At 41.6% G+C, this 18,330-nt stretch overlaps 1 long non-coding RNA gene across 2 annotated transcripts in view; it reads right to left on the bottom strand.

Moving 5' to 3' along the window:
• LOC146834643 (uncharacterized) overlaps positions 1-18,069 on the bottom strand; it is a 223,223-nt gene extending 205,154 nt beyond the window's left edge. The window contains exons 1-2 of one of the 2 annotated variants that reach the window (XR_014960319.1): positions 16,863-18,069; positions 15,502-15,643 (exon numbers count right to left, since the gene is read on the bottom strand). This is a non-coding gene — a long non-coding RNA (uncharacterized LOC146834643). The remainder of the gene's footprint in view (positions 1-15,501; positions 15,644-16,862) is intronic. The other variant, XR_014960318.1, reaches the window with a different exon arrangement.
• Between the last annotated feature and the right edge of the window lie 261 nt (positions 18,070-18,330).

Here is an 18,330-nt window from a genome sequence, read left to right on the forward strand (position 1 = left end):
GAGCAGGGAATTCTAGGTAATGGAGTTTCAGGCATGAGCAGGATGTCTTCCACAAAACCCGGCATGGATTGGGAATGGATGTCAATTCCCAAATAGTGTCCAAATGGCTGGAAGTCAGTATGTACATGAAATGGAGGGTCTGGAAGGTTATTAGAACACTGGAGAGTCCCACAGTTCAGCCCCCTGGTGGTGGACACAAGAACGCAGGGAGCAAGTCGTGACATAGCCATGGTGAGAGGTTTGCAGAGCTTTCTGGGTATGACAACGGAGTGGGATCTACACAACTCATCAGTTGAGACTCCCCTGCATGTCTACTATTTAGAAATGCCTGGGTTTGGTAGGTTTCTCTGGGTGATGGCCAAGCCTGTGTCCAAATGCCACTGCTACCCACATTGCCAAAAGAGGTCCATTTTTATGTCAAAACCAAGCTGTCTCCAAATTGCGTTTTGAAGCCTATTGTGTACTGGGTGATGGACTCAGCAACACAAGTGGGGGTACTGTTTTACCAGTAAAAAGGTGGGAACATAGACCTAGGAAGGTGTTTATCTTGTTAAAAAATTGGCTGCTGCTGTGACTGAGTTCTGTGTGTATTTAACACTTGGGGTATGGAGGCAATTGCTATCTGAAGGGAGAACAAACAGAACACCTTTTTAGGTCTCGCCTATGCAGCGCGCACGCGCTGCTTAGGAAAAAGACCTTTTGTAATCGACAGGCAAAAATGTGCACGTGTTGCATTGCTTTGAATGGCAGCGCGTGCACGTTTGGCGATTGCCTTGCAGGAGCGAGCGGCGCCATGTGTTAGCAATTATCGCGCTCGCTCCCGCAAGGTAAACGCTGCGTGTCCCTGCCACACTCCCCCCCACTCCTCCCACTTGTTTTGGTAGGCCATTTGTTGCCTCATCGCTCATACCCCCTCCCTCCCGTCATTGCTGCTGTCTTCCTGCGGCATGCCCATACCCCGAACAACACTGCATTGACTTTCGTGGCAATGGCGGCACATAGAGCTTTAGTTTTATACATCTAAAGCTAAAGCGCAGTGTGCCACTGCTGGAGCGAGGTTTTCCCTAAGAATTGTATACCTCCTCCATTTTATCATTTAGAATTAAAATGAATAACTGAGTAATATTAATAGTATTAATGGTTTGCTGTGTGTTTAATCAATCAACATTACTAATTAGAAAATACACGTGGGAATCGCATTTGCATGGCCTGATTGATACATAAACTAATTTCGTACGCATACTAATGTCAGATATTTAGAATTTGCATGTTATATGTTGCTTTTGTGATGTAATTTGTGAATCGTGCTTTAAATTGTGAGTATAAACTGCAATGCGTGTTGCTTTTGCTAGATAAATACACACACATAGAGGGTTTAGTGAGGGAATAACATTTTGATAGTCATTTCCATGTACTAATTACGTTTTATGTTTCTTTGCTTAAGTTGACCTTTCTGGAGTGGCCACAAAATGGCTGCCATCCCTATTTTGACGCACAGACAAGACACAGAAGTCACTGAGTGAAGTGCGCCTGCGCTAAAAGATGAGCAACAATAACCTCGTCCTGACCCCAGGCAGACTGTACTCGCGAAGGACATCCTGGGAGAAGTGCCAAGCCTCAAACAAAGGACTTTCTTAAACTATGAACTGTTATAATTGATGACACTAAGGACACAACCCCGCATGGGAATCAACATGCCCTGAATGGACTAGAAACTGTTGCTATTTTATTAATAAATTGAGAGCTTCATCTAATGCAACATCTAATGCATGGGAATCAGGAAGAATGATCCTGGTTTAACCAATCAAATTTGTTCTAAAACATGTATTGAAACATTTGTTGTCAAACTTTTACTATAAAAGTAGACTATAGAGAGTAGGATATTATTCCATTGCGAGCACACCTTCACTTTACCAGATTGCCCGACATTATGCTGACGGAGAGGACGGTGACACTGCTGGACAGCTGCTTACCAGAGACTCTGATGGACTGATCAGATGCCCAATTAACTTACGAACTGATTCTTTGATTTATGGGCATAGAGACGAAAGATCTGAATTTGACATAGAGGACGCCATTTAGCCAGATTAGGTAAATATGTGAGCCAAACATATTGAATGCTATATGATTTCCTTATGCTTTAATTAGATAAACATATTATTTCATTTAAAGAACTGTGTCGGGTAATTATTTGAAGTATTTCAATGTATATTGTTTAGAAGAATTAAGTGTTGCTATTCCCAGCAACTGGCTGATCCATGGCCAATAGTATGGGAGGAACTGCTAGGTTATAAGGTATTGAGATTCTGGTGAGGTAGGGATGTATAGGTAAACTTGTTGTTACTCATCAGGTGATTGGTGCAATCTTCCTCCCATTTCCAGCGCATGGAAGAGAGAAAGGACTCCCCTCTCTCGAGGACCATTGATCTGAAAGTAGAATGAATGATTGGTGTTATGGGCCCCACCAGTGATCGAGTGAATGAAATGTGGTTGTAGAAGAAGATCTGTGGTCTGGTCTGTAGCGAGGAGATTTGTGGTATTCAGCGCTGGAACAGTTTTCTTGGTAGCAGAATGATGGTTAGCTATTGTTTTGGGTTTAGCGACGATTGCTTGTAAATAGCTTATTGATTATTGATTGGTATTGATTTATGTACTAACACTCTATGTTGAGTTGCGTCGAGTTATATGTTGTTTGCACGGCTTCTGGGATGTAGGAAGTCAGAAGTTTTAACAGTTCCGTAGTAGAGCAGAGGCAGATGCTGCTCTCAGGAAAGACGGGATTGTTGTAGCCCTGTAGGTACACAGGGGAAACGTGTGACAAGTGAAGTTGCACGGCGCATTGTCTGGGTTCAATTCGGTGACATCGTCGTGTGTTGCCAATAGAGACATTCTCTGTGTGAGAGAAGTGTGTATGATAGCGAAGGTTACCTGTGAAATTTTAGTCTTTAAGTACCAGGAAACCAATTGGCATACCGATAACGCTTATCACTGAAAAGGTAGCAGGTGTTCTCTGAGCTTGTTAGAAGGACAAAGTAGAGGGAAGCGCTGCTTTGTTAACGAGTGTCATAATTCTGTAGTAGGACAGACTGTTCGCTGTTCTCGGGAAAGACAGGATTCTGTGCGTATGTACTACATTTTCATGTATGAACGAGTGTGAATGAAAAAGGCATTTGGGTTGATTGCGGAACTCTAGGTTATTTCTAAAATACCAGAGAAACAATTAGCTAATGTTTGCTAGAAGGGTGAAGTAGAGGGATGTGCTACTTTATCAACGGAAGTAATGATTCCGTAGTAGGGCAGAGGTAAGCGCTGCTCTCGGGACAGACGGAATTCTTGTGAGAAAATCTTTTGCTGTTCTTTGGTTAGCGAAGCAGACAATAGAGATGTTTTAGTGTTGTTACTAATTGAATTGTAAAAGTTACTGTAAGAGTTCACGGAGCGGTCTTGTAAAGGAGGGCTAGACGGGAGCAGAGCAGAGCGAGCTGCCGCAGCGGCTGCTAACGTCAGAACGATCGCGCTGGGATTGGACAGTAGATTCAAGGTGTAAAACGCTCCAGATTGGTGCATTAGTGTAAAGCCGCGCTAGGAGTGGAAGAATACAGAGTGACGTAAACGCTCCCTGATTTGTGCGTTAGTGTGAGTCGCGCTGAGACTGGAGGATTGTGATAGTGACGTAGACACTCCTGATTGGTGTGTTAGTGAGAGTCGCGCTGTGAGAGGACAGAATAGCGGTACCATTGTAAGAAGACTAAACGGTACACGGAAAACAAGAAAATGTATTACCAACCACCAGAAAAGAAGAAATCGTGGTTTGGGAAAATTAAAAGGTGGTTCAAGAAAGATAATGTAGTTGAGACTAGGGAAGGACAGTTACTTCCTCCACCGAAGACACCCGCATCTACAATGATTGCAAAATATGGGTATCATACTTGTATTTGGTTAGATAATTGGGTAAAATACACCAAGGACGATGGAGTCCTGGCGTTTCCAGAACATGGTTCCTTTAATTTGGCTGTCTTGAGAAACCTCCGAGACAAAATGATGAACTTAGAACTAAGACCTAGACCGACGCAGTTTGAGGCATTGACGGAATGGGAAGACGAAATGCATGAACGAGAAAAACAGAGAAGTGGTAGGGGTTATCGATACATGTTTGGTAGATCATACGGACATGAGACAAATGAAGACAAGATGAAAAGGTGGCGGAATGCAAGTATGACTGATGGTATGTATCCCGTGAGAATGATAGGAGAGAGTGAAGGGAGAAAATGCACTGAGAAAAGGCGGAATATGGATTCGAGCGGGTATGAAGTGAATGAATCAGAAGATGATGTTCTTGATGAAGTGTTTTACAAAAACCCACCACCGTATCTACCAGAACCAGAGGCATTGACACCAAGAGCCCCAATGAGAGAAACATTACGAATAATTAAAACAGAGACCATGTCACCAGAACAAGGGAAACGTACCTCTGCAAGAGAGATAGAAAAACAGACAGGAAGTAGGGTAAATGATGAGAATTCAGTAGAACAGGCCAAAACTACCCTAGAATTAACAGAGAAAATAAGAGAATTGACTAAGTATCTAGAAGCTGTAACAGTTCCAGTAACGATAGGTCCAGTAATACCCATATTTGAGAAAAAAAATGATACTGAACATTTTTTGACAGTGCTATACAGAAGCCGAAATACAATTAAAAATACTGAACGGAGTCAAATTGACAATCCGTGGGGACCGACAATGAATATGTTTGAACCGAATGTTTCAAATAATCCATTTGTAAATCAGATTTATGCTGAAAAGAGCAGAATGACAATGGAAACATTATTAGAACCACAAAAGACCCCAGAACAAAATAATGTAAACAATCCAGTGGGACCTTCCGTAGATGAGTTAAACAAATCGATCAGAGAGTTACAGAAAAAGGATCAAGAATCCCAGTCAATAGATGTGGCAAAATTACGAATGGTATTGGAAGAATTAATAGTAGGAACCATCCCTACTGAAAAATTGAAAAATTACCAGGATGAGGAATTGTTGTTTCTTTGTAAGAGTGCAACCTGGAGAGCGAAAAACCTGCATGAAAGATTAGAGGAAATTGCGAATGAAATGGGAGTAGATTTTGACAGAGTAAAAGCACTGCAAAAATCCTATCGAGTTGATATCACTGAGAAGGATATAGAGAACATGAATACCACAGGAAGGATAGGTCAAATTAAGGACATAATTGGTTTGTTGAGAAAATGGGGAGATGTTGACAGATGGAGAAGCAAGTGGTGTAGAAGACGTGATAATATCAGAGAAAAGACAGTTTTAGCATTTCCTGTTAGAGAGAAAGAAAAGGTAACGACAGAATACCCCATGAGAGAGATTCCAGGGGAGGGTGTGTCCATGTTCCATGGAAAAGACAGGACATTTTGTCTTTCACAAATGATTTCCCTCGACTACGTGAAAATCCCGTCGAGTGGTACCGGCAGGTAGACAGGTTTGTAAAATTGGCAAAGGTATTATGGATAGATTTGAATAGTCTATTCGATATAATAGTACCAGCAGATTTATGGACAGAGTGCAAGCTGATGATAAATTGGCCCACTCAAGAGTATCCCAGGGACCCTAAGACGGGAGCTCCTGATCCAGAGGTAATGAAGAAATACTAGCAGGTTATGGCATTTCTGAAAAATAAGGTACCCCCTAAAGAGACTGATTGGGTAAAAATTGACATAACCCAACAAGAAAGAAAGGAGTCAGTACATGCATATTATGAGAGACTAATTCAGGCTTTTAAACAGTTTAGTGGAAATGAGAACCTGAGTGATGAAGATTTGAGTCATTTCGTATACAGGTTTGTATATGGTTTATGCCCAGAAATTGGTGATATGATAAAGCAACATACAGTTGATTGGCAAAATAAGAAAATAGATGAAGTTTTGAGACATGCAAAATATTTCAGTGATGAGATTGAGGCAAAACAGCGAAAGCTGAAAAAAAAGGCAATGTGGGCACAGGTAAAGGTAGCCGAATGACAGGAAGCTCAATTGGTAGAACAAGCGAACAATCCAGGAGTAAGACCCCGATTTGGTACAGGGAAAGGGAAAGGTAATATAGAAGAAGCTAAAAAGAAATTCCCATGTCACAATTGCGGTGAGTTAGGGCATTGGAAATCCGAGTGTAAGAACCCTCCAAATACTAATATTGAAAATCGATCATTGAATCCACAGGTGCGGAAAGAGGTGGGTGGTCAACTGCAGCAACAGCAGCAGGTGGTTACTTGCCAGAATCAGGTGCCAAAACCACCTTTTCCACAGAACAGAAACTCACAGAAGAATAGTAAAGAATCGGGATTCTACAATGAAGAACAGGTAAATAAACCATCACGCGCTCGCACTGTTTCGCAGTATTGGCTGCAACATGATGAGAGTGATTCGGAAATGGATTATTGACGGTGCCAAAGGGAGGAAGAAGAGTGCGTACTTGGTGCAACTCTAGAAGTAGACCAGACAGGACCATTTGTAGATGGGAAGATTAATGATGATAACATTATTTTCCTAGTGGACACTGGCGCTACTCGATCTACTGTCAGATCAGCTGATGTTAAGAATCTTCCTCTTTCGGATGAAACAATCCAAGTAGTTGGTGTATCTAACCAACAGTTAAAAACGTACCTTACAGAACCTGTAAAAGTTAGTATAGGGAAATTTTCTGAAATGCACCGATTTGTGGTGTGTGACACCAGTCCTGTGAATTTGCTAGGTAAGGACCTGCTGTGCAAGATGAACTGCACTATATTTTGTACTCCAGATGGAATAGCTTTTGAAACACCAGATGAGGATGTATTGTACAAAATTACCATAGCTAACAGAGAATGTGAAACTATTGGAACATATGCAATATTTAATCCAGATGAACTGCCCAGAGAATTAAAACTGTCTGTAAAAGCAGAGGTTTGGGATTTTACCGGAGAAGATGTAGGGCTAATGAGAAATGTAGACCCAGTAAAAATTACTGTCAAAGATGGAGTTAGTTATCCAAACATTCCTCAGTCTAGATTGACACCTGAAATAATTGAAGGAGTAACTCCAATAATTGAGAAAATTATCAAGCAAGGAATTCTGAGAGAAATATTGAGCAGTCCATTTAATTCACCCATAATGGGCCTGAAAAAGCCAAATGGGAAATTCAGAATAGTGCAAGACCTGAGAAAGGTAAACAAAATCGTTGTACCATGCTGTCCCATTGTGCCAAATCCATCAGTGAATTTGTATCAGATTGCCCATGATGCAGAATGGTACACAGTAATTGATTTGTGCCATGCGTTCTTTTCCATTCCATTGCATCACAACAGTCAGCAAATTTTTGCATTTCGGTTTGGAGACCGTATTTTGGCATGGTGCCGAATCCCACAGGGGTATACAGAAAGCCCCTCAATATTTAATCAATTGTTGAAAAGTCATTGGAAAGTCTGCAAATGCCCGAGAGTTCAGTATTAGTGCAGTATATCGACGACCTCCTTGTGGCGTCGAAAACTCGTGAAGCTTGTGAAGTAGACACTATAGCTTTACTAAATCACCTGGCAGATGGAGGATTGAAAGTGTCCCCAGCCAAACTGCAGTATTGTAAAAAGGAAGTACAGTATTTGGGACATAACATTGAAAAAGGATTGAGGAAAATAACAACAGACAGAATCAGAATCATAAAAGGAATGAGAGCCCCCATGACTCAAAGAGAAGTGAGAATGTTTCTGGGAATGGTAGGGTACTGCCGCCAGTGGATCAGCAACTTTTCGCTGATTGCAAAACCTCTGGTACGGCTAACAAGGAGTGATGTAAAAGATCCCCTTGAATTGAACAAGGAAGAATTGGCAGCATTCAAACGATTGAAAGATGGATTGTGTGATGCCCCAGCATTGGGTATGCTTGAATATGAAAAGGAATTTGAGTTATATTGCAGTGAAAGAAATGGATGTGCACTTTCTGTGTTAATCCAGAAGCATGGAAGATTGAGGAGACCGATTGCATATTACTCATCGATGCTTGACCCAGTATCTGTAGGCTTACCTGGTTGTCTGAAAGCAGTGGCTGCAACATGCCGAAGTTTGGAGCAGAGTGAAGGAATTGTGATGGGATATCCTTTGAAAGTGTTTGTACCTCATGATGTGGCGATTCTTTTAACAAGGAGTCGTACTCAGTATATGACACATAGTCGGCTGACTAAGTATGAGAAAGTCATATTAGGTGCAACGAATGTAAGCCTTGCAAGATGTGTGAATGTGAATCCAGCAACGTTGTTACCTGATGGTGAGAATGTGGAAGTGAGAGATGAAGCAGATCATGATTGTTTGGATGTGCTTGTGTATTGTACGAAACCACGACCAGACATTAAAGATGTACCTTTGGCAGAAAATTATTATGTAATGTTTGTTGATGGGTCATGTTTGAGAACAGAAGAAGGAGTGTTGAGTGCAGCATTTGCAGTGTGTACGGTTTCAACAGTGATGGAAGCATCCTATTTAAAAGGAGCGAAATCTGCCCAAGTAGCAGAGTTAGTGGCTCTGACTCGAGCATGCAAAATTGGGAAAGGTGTGAGAGTGACTGTGATAACTGACAGACAGTATGGCTTCGGAGTTGCCCACGATTTTTGCCAGTTGTGGCTGCAAAGAGGTTTCCTGACCTCAAGTGGAACTCCTGTAAAGAATGCTGAAGTGGTTGGAAAGTTGATTGAGGCGATACAGCTGCCTAAACAATTGGCTGTGGTGAAATGTGCTGCCCATAACCAAGGGGAGGATTATGTTACTGTTGGCAATCGTTATGCCAATGACATGGCACAGTACTGTGCCAGAAATCCTTATTCAGTCAATCGGGCAAAGGAGAAAGAAATGACTTCCTATTCCTTAATGTTTACTAACATTGTAGGGACATGGGAAGAAGTGAGACAATTGCAGGAGGAAGCAGGAGATGAGGAAACAAGGCAGTGGGTAAAAGCAGGATGTGCACCAAGGGAAAAGTGTGGGTCTATCGAGATGGAAGACCAGTCATGCCTGATAGCATGTTGTCTACCATGGCACGGATGTATCATGGCCAGGGACACATAGGGAGAGATGCCATGATCAGGTCATTTAAGCAGACCTGGTACAACCCAAAATTCAGAATCATATCAGAGAGCCTATGCCAGAGATGTTTAATTTGTCAGAAGTACAATCCGGGGAGAAAGACAGTGGTGAGCCTGGGAACTATAGGCCGAGAAGGAGGGCCTTTTACCAGAATGCAAATAGATTTCGTTGAGATGCCAACATGTAACAGATTGAGGTACGTTCTGGTCATAGTCTGCCTATTCTCCAGGTGGGTAGAAGCATACCCGACGAGGAGAAATGATGGATTGACAGTAGCAAAGCTACTTTTGAGGGAATTCATCCCCAGGTTCGGGTTCCCAGTGACCCTTGAATCAGACAGAGGAGGGCATTTCTATAATGAGATTGTGAAATTGGTCAGTGAAGCATTAAATGTACAACAGAAACTGCACTCTGCCTACCGACCAGAGGCTTCTGGTGTGGTTGAGCAAATGAATGGTACAATCAAGAACAGAATTGGGAAAATGTGTTTAGCCACAGGAATGAAATGGCCTGATGTCTTGCCTCTAGTTTTGATGACCATACGTGCAACCCCAGATAGAACTACAGGGCTAAGTCCTCATGAAATAATCATGGGACGTGCAATGAGGCATGCTTACATACCAGTCAACAAACTGATGACGATTTCTGATGACATGGTGTTGGAGTACTGTAAAGGCCTGGCTGACGCAGTTCATTCTGTGTTTCATCAGGTTGGAGCAGATGCCACCACCCTTGAAAAGAAGCAAGCCCATGATCTAAGCCCAGGAGATTGGGTGAGGATAAAGGTCCACAGAAGAAGAAACTGTTTGGTTCCCAGGTGGGGAAAACCAAGACAAGTCATTCTGACCACGACGACAGCTGTGAAGTGTGCTGGACTGAAAAACTGGATCCATGCCAGCCATACCTTGAGACTACCAAATCCGGTTGATTGCAAGGAGAAAGAGTATTATGATGAATCAGAGTCAAGTACTGAATCAGATCACGAAGAACCAAAAACACGTGAAGATTCAGAAAGGGGGGAAAATGAACCAAAGCAGATTTTGGTCCCCAGAAGTGTCTCTCTGAGAAGAAGATTGCAGATTTCTGACAGCTCAGATTCTGAAGACGAGCAGAGAAAGAAAGGTCCCAGTAAAGAACCTAAAAAGAAGGAAGGAAAAGACAAAGAAGAAGCAGTAAATGTAGGGAACTGCAACATCCAGTTAGGTGAAGGGACAAGTAGTCAGCAGGAAGATTGCGTGCCGGAGATCCGAGGAGGGAAAGAAGTAGGGAAACCAGAACAAGTGGTGGATAAAGAAACTGGTGAAAAGGAAAAGCAAGTTGGGACAGAATCAGAAGAGAGTGGGAACGAAATACCTGAAGGTCGAGTTCTGAGAAAGAGTGCTTGGAGAGAAGAAAAGAATGAAAAGAATGTCAAAGAAAGTAAATTGAGAAGAACTGTAAAACCAGAAGTTTGGCCGAACAAAATAAAAAGACTAAGATATCGACTGTCTCGAGTGAAATCACCAAGAGCTGAACAGGTGAATGAAGTCACAAGTCAGCAAAAATCAAAGGAAAAAGAAACAGTTGTAACAAAAGAATCCGGAAGAACAAGCAAACCTAACCAAAAGTATAAGTCGCCGGAATGGACGTATGTGGCCCTGCCTGAAGAATCCCAAGAGGCAGATAGTCAAGGAAATCCAGAGGAGGCTTTACTGAAAGTGGTTAAAGAAGAAGAAGAATCAGAAATCCTGAGAGTTCTCTTGTCCGACATTGGAGAAGAAGAAGCAGAGATTCAGGAAATTCTGTATCCTGATTGGGTGAAGGAGGCAAAGTACGATGAGATGCCAAGCTGAATAATCAAAGAAGCTGTTGATGTGGAGAACGATAATAAAAGAGAAGAAGTAGAACACTAATAGAACCAAGTAGAAGCTTAGAAGCTTTGGGGTAGAAACTGGTCACAAAGTAGAAGAGGCTAAGTCAAGAGACACAGTCTATTTAGTAAAATGGCTAACACGGATGGTAGTAAAAGTAGATGTACATTCATGAAAAGATGGTGTAAAACATGTTGTTGTTGTTGTACAGGATTATTAATGATGTTGTGGCGCATCCTAGCTCTTGTAATATCATTTAATGTCACAATAGATACAATAGAAGGAAATGGTCAAAACAAAACTAAAATAGGTAAAATTTCAAAGGTAGTACCAACTGTAGAAACAAACATTCATTTGCATAAAGATAGCTCTATTAATGATTTCTCTAATAATGTATTTTCAAAATTATTGTATGAATATGTAAAAACTATGGATGTAAGGGACTGCTATGTCTGCATGCAGTTACCTGCTTCTGTGGCAGAGGGAGTGACTTATCATCACCTTCCAGCTACTTACGGAATAACCTGTAGTGTAATAGCTAGCTTATTTTATGAGATAGGGAAATTAGAGTATTATTTTTCAGATGTAGATAACATTTTTGCATTAGTGCCTGCTAATAATAAGCTAAATAAGGTGAGACCTGCTAAAGTTTTAGGCAAATTTTTTCTAGAGACTAGTGAACTAACATTAGAAACTGTGTTTAAATATAATTTGACATGCAGTTTGCAGAAAGAAGAAAATACATTTTTGAATATGGTTGAGGAAAGAAGGCATAAGATGCACAAAAAGGCATCAGAAGGAAAGGTTGAGAAAACAGCTTGGGACATAGAAATGGAGAAACACCTGACAAAAGGAGAGTCAACACCAACGATAGCTTTAGATAGGCCTCAGAAAGGAAAACTTTGTATAAGAAGGAATCAAACTGCATATGATAACCTGTTATTATACATTATACATACCGAATCATGGGTGGATGGGGATTCAAAGGTGGAAGAGATCCAGTATTTCCTGGAATATATTTTATCTGTGGGAACAGGGCATATTATCGTTTGCCAGACCATTGGTATGGCACATGTTATGTAGGCCTGGTATTTCCAAAAATCTTTCACATGGACAGAGAAGAAGATGTAAATAGTTTAAATAGTCATTTAGTGCGAAGAAAGAGAGAATCTTGGGCAGAAATTGTGGGTGACATCTTTTGTGCATTGATACCGGCAGTGGGAATAACTCTGAATGCAAATAAAATTAGAAGATTATCTACAGTAGTGGATCGCTTGTCAACAAGCACTGCTCATGGATTCTTATTGGTTAATACTGAAATGGTTGCCATGCGTGCTATGGTGATGCAAAATCGACTTGCCCTTGACATTCTTTTGGCAAAAGAGGGTGGAGTCTGTGGAATGCTGAAAGTTCAACATTGTTGCACTTACATTCCAGATGAAAGTAAAGATCTAAAAGTTTATATTAAAAATATTACTGAATTGCACGATGAACTTGTACCACTGGAGGTTGAAGATGTATGGACAAGAATGGGAAAGAAAATAGCTGCTATTAAAAATTTCTTAGCTAAAATAGGTAGTACTGTTATAGGTACAATTCTGTTTCCATTAACATGTGTGATAGTTGCAGTATTAGTGATAAGATTAGGGTGTATGTGTTGCAGGAAAAAGAAAACAAATAACAAAATAAAAAGAGATAAACTTAAGAGAAAAGGAAAAGATCCAGAAAAGGATTTTGAAGAGATAGCCTTAGATGAGTGGAAAGACAATATGTATAAGAAAGCAAAAAGAGATGAATATGAAGAAACTGAATTTTGAGCTATGAGTAAGAAGTAATTTCAAATTTCCGTAAAAGGGTACTAAATTTGGGTGTTTTGTGGTGATAAAATCACCAAAGGGGGGATTGCTGGAGCGAGGTTTTCCCTAAGAATTGTATACCTCCTCCATTTTATCATTTAGAATTAAAATGAATAACTGAGTAATATTAATAGTATTAATGGTTTGCTGTGTGTTTAATAATCAACATTACTAATTAGAAAATACACGTGGGAATCGCATTTGCATGGCCTGATTGATACATAAACTAATTTCGTACGAATACTAATGTCAGATATTTAGAATTTGCATGTTATATGTTGCTTTTGTGATGTGATTTGTGAATCGTGCTTTAAATTGTGAGTATAAACTGCAATGCGTGTTGCTTTTGCTAGATGAATACACACACATAGAGGGTTTAGTGAGGGAATAACATTTTGATAGTCATTTCCATGTATTAATTACGTTTTATGTTTCTTTGCTTAAGTTGACCTTTCTGGAGTGGCCTCAAAATGGCTGCCATCCCTATTTTGACGCACAGGCAAGACACAAGAGTCACTGAGTGAAGTGCGCCTGCGCTAAAAGATGAGCAACAATAACCTCGTCCTGACCCCAGGCAGACTGTACTTGTGAAGGACATCCTGGGAGAAGTACCAAGCCTCAAACAAAGGACTTTCTTAAACTATGAACTGTTATAATTGATGACACTAAGGACACAAGCCCACATGGGAATCAACATGCCCTGAATAGACTAGAAACTGTTGCTATTTTATTAATAAATTGAGAGCTGCATCTAATGCAACATCTAATGCATGGGAATCAGGAAGAATGATTCTGGTTTAACCAATCAAATTTGTTCTAAAACATGTATTGAAACATTTGTTGTCAAAATTTTACTATAAAAGTAGACTAGAGAGAGTAGGATATTATTCCATTGCGAGCACACCTTCACTTTACCAGATTGCTCGACATTATGCTGACGGAGAGGATGGTGACACTGCTGGACAGCTGCTTACCAGAGACTTTGATGGACTGATCAGATGCCCAATTAACTTACGAACTGATTCTTTGATTTATGGGCATAGAGACGAAAGATCTGAATTTGACATAGAGGACGCCATTTAGCCAGATTAGGTAAATATGCGAGCCAAACATACTGAATGCTATATGATTTCCTTATGCTTTAATTAGATAAACATATTATTTCATTTAAAGAACTGTGTTGGGTTATTATTTGAAGTATTTCAATGTATATTGTTTAGAAGAATTAAGTGTTGCTATTCCCAGCAACTGGCTGATCCATGGCCAATAGTATGGGAGGAACTGCTAGGTTATAAGGTATTGAGATTCTGGTGAGGTAGGGATGTATAGGTAAACTTGTTGTTACTCATCAGGTGATTGGTGCAATCTTCCTCCCATTTCCAGCACATGGAAGAAAGAAAGGACTCCCCTCTCTCGAGGACCATTGATCTGAAAGTAGAATGAATGATTGGTGTTATGGGCCCCACCAGTGAACGAGTGAATGAAATGTGGTTGTAGAAGAAGATCTGTGGTCTGGTCTGTAGCGAAGGGATTTGTGGTATTCAGCGCTGGAACACCACCATTGCTACAATAGTAAATAAACAGGAAAACAAAAGCAGCTGCACAACTTCTCACGAGCATCAGGTAATCTAAACAGCGAGTACCTGAACTTATATTTCCATTTAAAGCACTGCACGTAACAACTACATAAATCGCTCCACAAGATATAATGCTGTTCTACTCCTTGCAACAACAGTCGTAGAACATTTTTACTCTAAAGACATCTCGTGATCACCAGACAAGAGCCAGGTCCAGTGACTTGTTTTGTTTTCAAGGCTGTTCAGAACCCAGTGTATCACCACACCCTCCTTCTGTGCATTCCTACAGACCTGGACAAAGTCTAAACACCGTTCAGGTTATACCCCAGCGAGCCGTGCTAGCGGCCAACAAGCAGTGCTAATTGCATCACTGTGCGCATAACAGCCACAAGTGTGCTGTTTATACAGCAGAATACCTCAGTCTCACCTGTGCAACCCCTGCCTAAAACCCTGACAGAGCCGTTTTCTGTTTGAGGCTTACAGCAGCTAATTTATTAACCTTTTGAAAATGTAAATAAAGCAATTGTTTAGCGCAAATATAAAAGTGCATGACTTTCAGTCCAAGTGGAAGAATTTTCAACACCGGCTTTTCACCATGTTATTTAGATCGTCTGAGGTGAGGCGCATGGTTGTAAAGTGGTTCGCTTGTTTCTGCCTGCGCCATTTTACTTTTTGTGTGCAATATTTTTTGCTTGGAACGTTTCACCTTCGACTATTGATTTTTTGCTTCCCTGCTAAATGTGCACAGAAATTAATCTGCACAACAGCTTCTGCAGATTGGCACCTCCAATCTGTTGGCACTGCCAGGGCGCTCTTTCACCTGCCTTGTTTCAATTGCTGCTTTTTGTAGGGTGGGTCCCTGACAGAGTTGTTTATCTAGTTCAGTAGGATCTGTAAACCTTGGTCCATTCAATTAAGCAGCATTCGTCACGCCCAGCACCCAGCCCGAAGACCACTGAAAGGCAGTGTTTATCAACCAACTATGCCGATTTTAGGGCAGATCGTGGGCTTGTTCAACCCTCCTTTGCTCCCACCGCTATCCCCCACAAGACCCTTGCTTGCCACCCAATCACGTAAGGCACATCATCCCCTTTCCCCCTCTGCTCCTGTACCTTTTTATTTGTTTCATTACAGCAGTGTCAGCCTGTTCTTTTACACCTGTCCCTTCATGTTAGTGTTGTCGCTTCAGGTTTGTGCTTCCTTTGCCAAGTCTTGTTGCTTTTCCATCTCCACCTACATTCCTCTCACCCAAGTCTATCAGTCAAAATGAGGTTTAATTAATCCGTAAGCTTGTTAAACAGCAAAACAGGGATACATAAGATCCCATGAATAAAACAAGCATTGGCATAGCCAATAGGTCTCGCCTTTAGGACCTTATTAGTGTTTAGCCATGCAATAGTTGATGTTGTTGCACCAAGGATATTGTGCTGCATACCTAAACACTTATAAGGCCCCAAAAGCGAGACCTATTGGTGTTGCCAATGCTTGTTCACTTTGTCTTAAACGTTGTATAACGCTGGTAGGTGGTTGTCATGCCAATAGTATAGGCTTAAAATTGTCAAATTCACTTAACATCAGATTCATAAAAACTATCCTAAACCATAATCTTATGGGATCTGGGTAAGAATGCAGTATTTTCCTGAATCACCACTGGCCAACACAGATTCTACAACACTGATGATCTTGGGGTAGGAGAACACTGAACTCTAGTTTTTATATTGATGATGTCCTTAACTTGAAGTGATCCTGACCAGTGCTTTCTTCACAATATAACTTACAAATGATGAGGGAGAAACTAATCATGTTTTACAATAGTGTGTGAGGGTATTTAGACAAAATATTGGAGGAAAAATCTCATGTGGATAAAATATTGAGTCAAAAATATTAAGGACAAAAATATTGTGACTGTAAATTTCTATAGGCAAGCAAAGTTATACTACATATAACTCCACATATATGTACATTGATGAAATATCTTCACAGCAGGTAGATGTGGAGTTAAGAATTGTAAATCTATACTTAAATATTTGAACTTACCTACTAGATATTTTGGTCCATGATATTCTTGACACAATATTCTGTTGACACACTATTTTATTCTGTCAGTGGCCCATGATTAAGATCACCTTACACTTCAGACAAAGCCTCTGCAAGAACTTCTAGCAGAGACAATGGAATAATGCTGACATGGCACAAAAAGCCAGAATCCACGTACGTAAATCACTGATAAATCCCCCACTAGTCTGAAACAAGTTCAGTAATGCACATTGGTTGGGCCAGTCTCTCTTTTAAATTAGCACACAAAAATGTACTCAATTCTACAAGCTGAGTACCTACTTTACTGAAAACATCTCACACTCATCCTCAATGACAAACAACAACAAAAGTATGCTGAGTTTACAATCTGCTGAGCCACTGTGGGCTCCGACTTGTGACCCGTCCACCATCAAACAGCACCTCCTGAACATCTCACCTTTATGAGCATGAATCCAGTTTGCCTCCAGGATTAGTCGTCAGTGATCACAGCAACATGCAGGAATTAGCTCAGCTCCAAGAGCAAGTGTGGAAAAGAGTGTTTTGCCATTCTTGCTCAAGAGGGTACACTAGAGGTATCCATCATAAAAATTTGAAATGGAGAGTGTGGGAAACCAACGGTCAAAGGTGATTATATTTTCCTTTAATATTCCTTTAGTCAGTCACAGAGCAAACAGGTGGACTATCGCTAACATTGGTCAATTAGAATAGGAAATTATATCTGGGCAGAAAGGAGGTAGGAGCAGGTTGGGGGACCAAATTATTCTGGATTACAGTTAAACAAACCCCTGTGAGAAAACTGAGGGTACAACGAAACACTGCTGACACAACAGGAAGGCTAGGGGTTTCTAGCGATAACGATAGAGAGACACCGCCATAAGAGATATACAAGCACTTTGCGGTACAGGAGACGGTAGACACGTGCTCGTTGTGTAGCCAAGTGTGGATATAAAAGGGAGAAATTGGAAGTAGGACACCGCGTCACTGCATGCCAACCCAGGGGGAGCTCCCCCTCAAGAGAATGCTGTGGGTTCGGAGAGTTTAGAGGGAGTTGCTGTGGAGCTACAATTCACCGACAAGGTGGCAGGGCTGGCCGGGGTCCTTGCAGAAAGGGGAGATTTAGAGCAGTTAATGCGTGGGGAAAGAGCAGAGGGACAAATAATCCCGGAAGTAACAGGAGAGGTCGAAGTAATCCAAGAGTTATTTGATTGATTTGTAACATGCGAGGAGGGTTCAGATGGACCCTCATGGGCACGGCGTTGGCGGATAGGTGCCTGCCTGGTAATACCCGGATCGATAGCAGCAGGGCGGATTATTCCAGAGTCCATGGACGGGCATTCTTTTTCAGAGGCGTCGGGGATAACCCAGCAGGAGTTATTGGAGAGTGAGCTGAGTTTACCGCGAGATTTGCCAAGACAGGCATGGAATTCAGGGGCCAGAAACCCTGGAGAGACAGCGGGCGGTCGAATCACCCGAGCATTATTAGAAGCGCCGCATTTTTCGGGACGGCTGGCGACGTTAGGGCGGAGTTTAGAGCGTTGTTCATTGCGAGGCGAGGGCTGGGAGCAAGCAGAGGCGGGTACGTCCCTTGGGCGGCTGTGAGGGATCATGCATGGAGAAGATGGAGTGTCGGAGACAAGTTCGGAGGCACGGGAATTGCCACCTTGTAAGCGGCAGACAAGAAAGGAGTGTGAGCGGGGCCCCACAGGAACCGCACATCAACCAACTCCGCTGGGAACAAGAACAACTGTTACGTAAAGCGTGTGACCTAGCATGCACTGTGAGGTAACGTGTGACATGACGGTAGCTTTCTGCGTCGCACAATCCATTTCCATCTATATCTGTCGTCCACTGGTCAGTTAAACACGCATTATTAAATGTTACCGCTTAACCACGTCTACACTGGC

This window comes from Triturus cristatus, chromosome 4_2 (genome assembly GCF_964204655.1).
Source record: "Triturus cristatus chromosome 4_2, aTriCri1.1, whole genome shotgun sequence".
Classification (NCBI taxonomy): domain Eukaryota; kingdom Metazoa; phylum Chordata; class Amphibia; order Caudata; family Salamandridae; genus Triturus; species Triturus cristatus.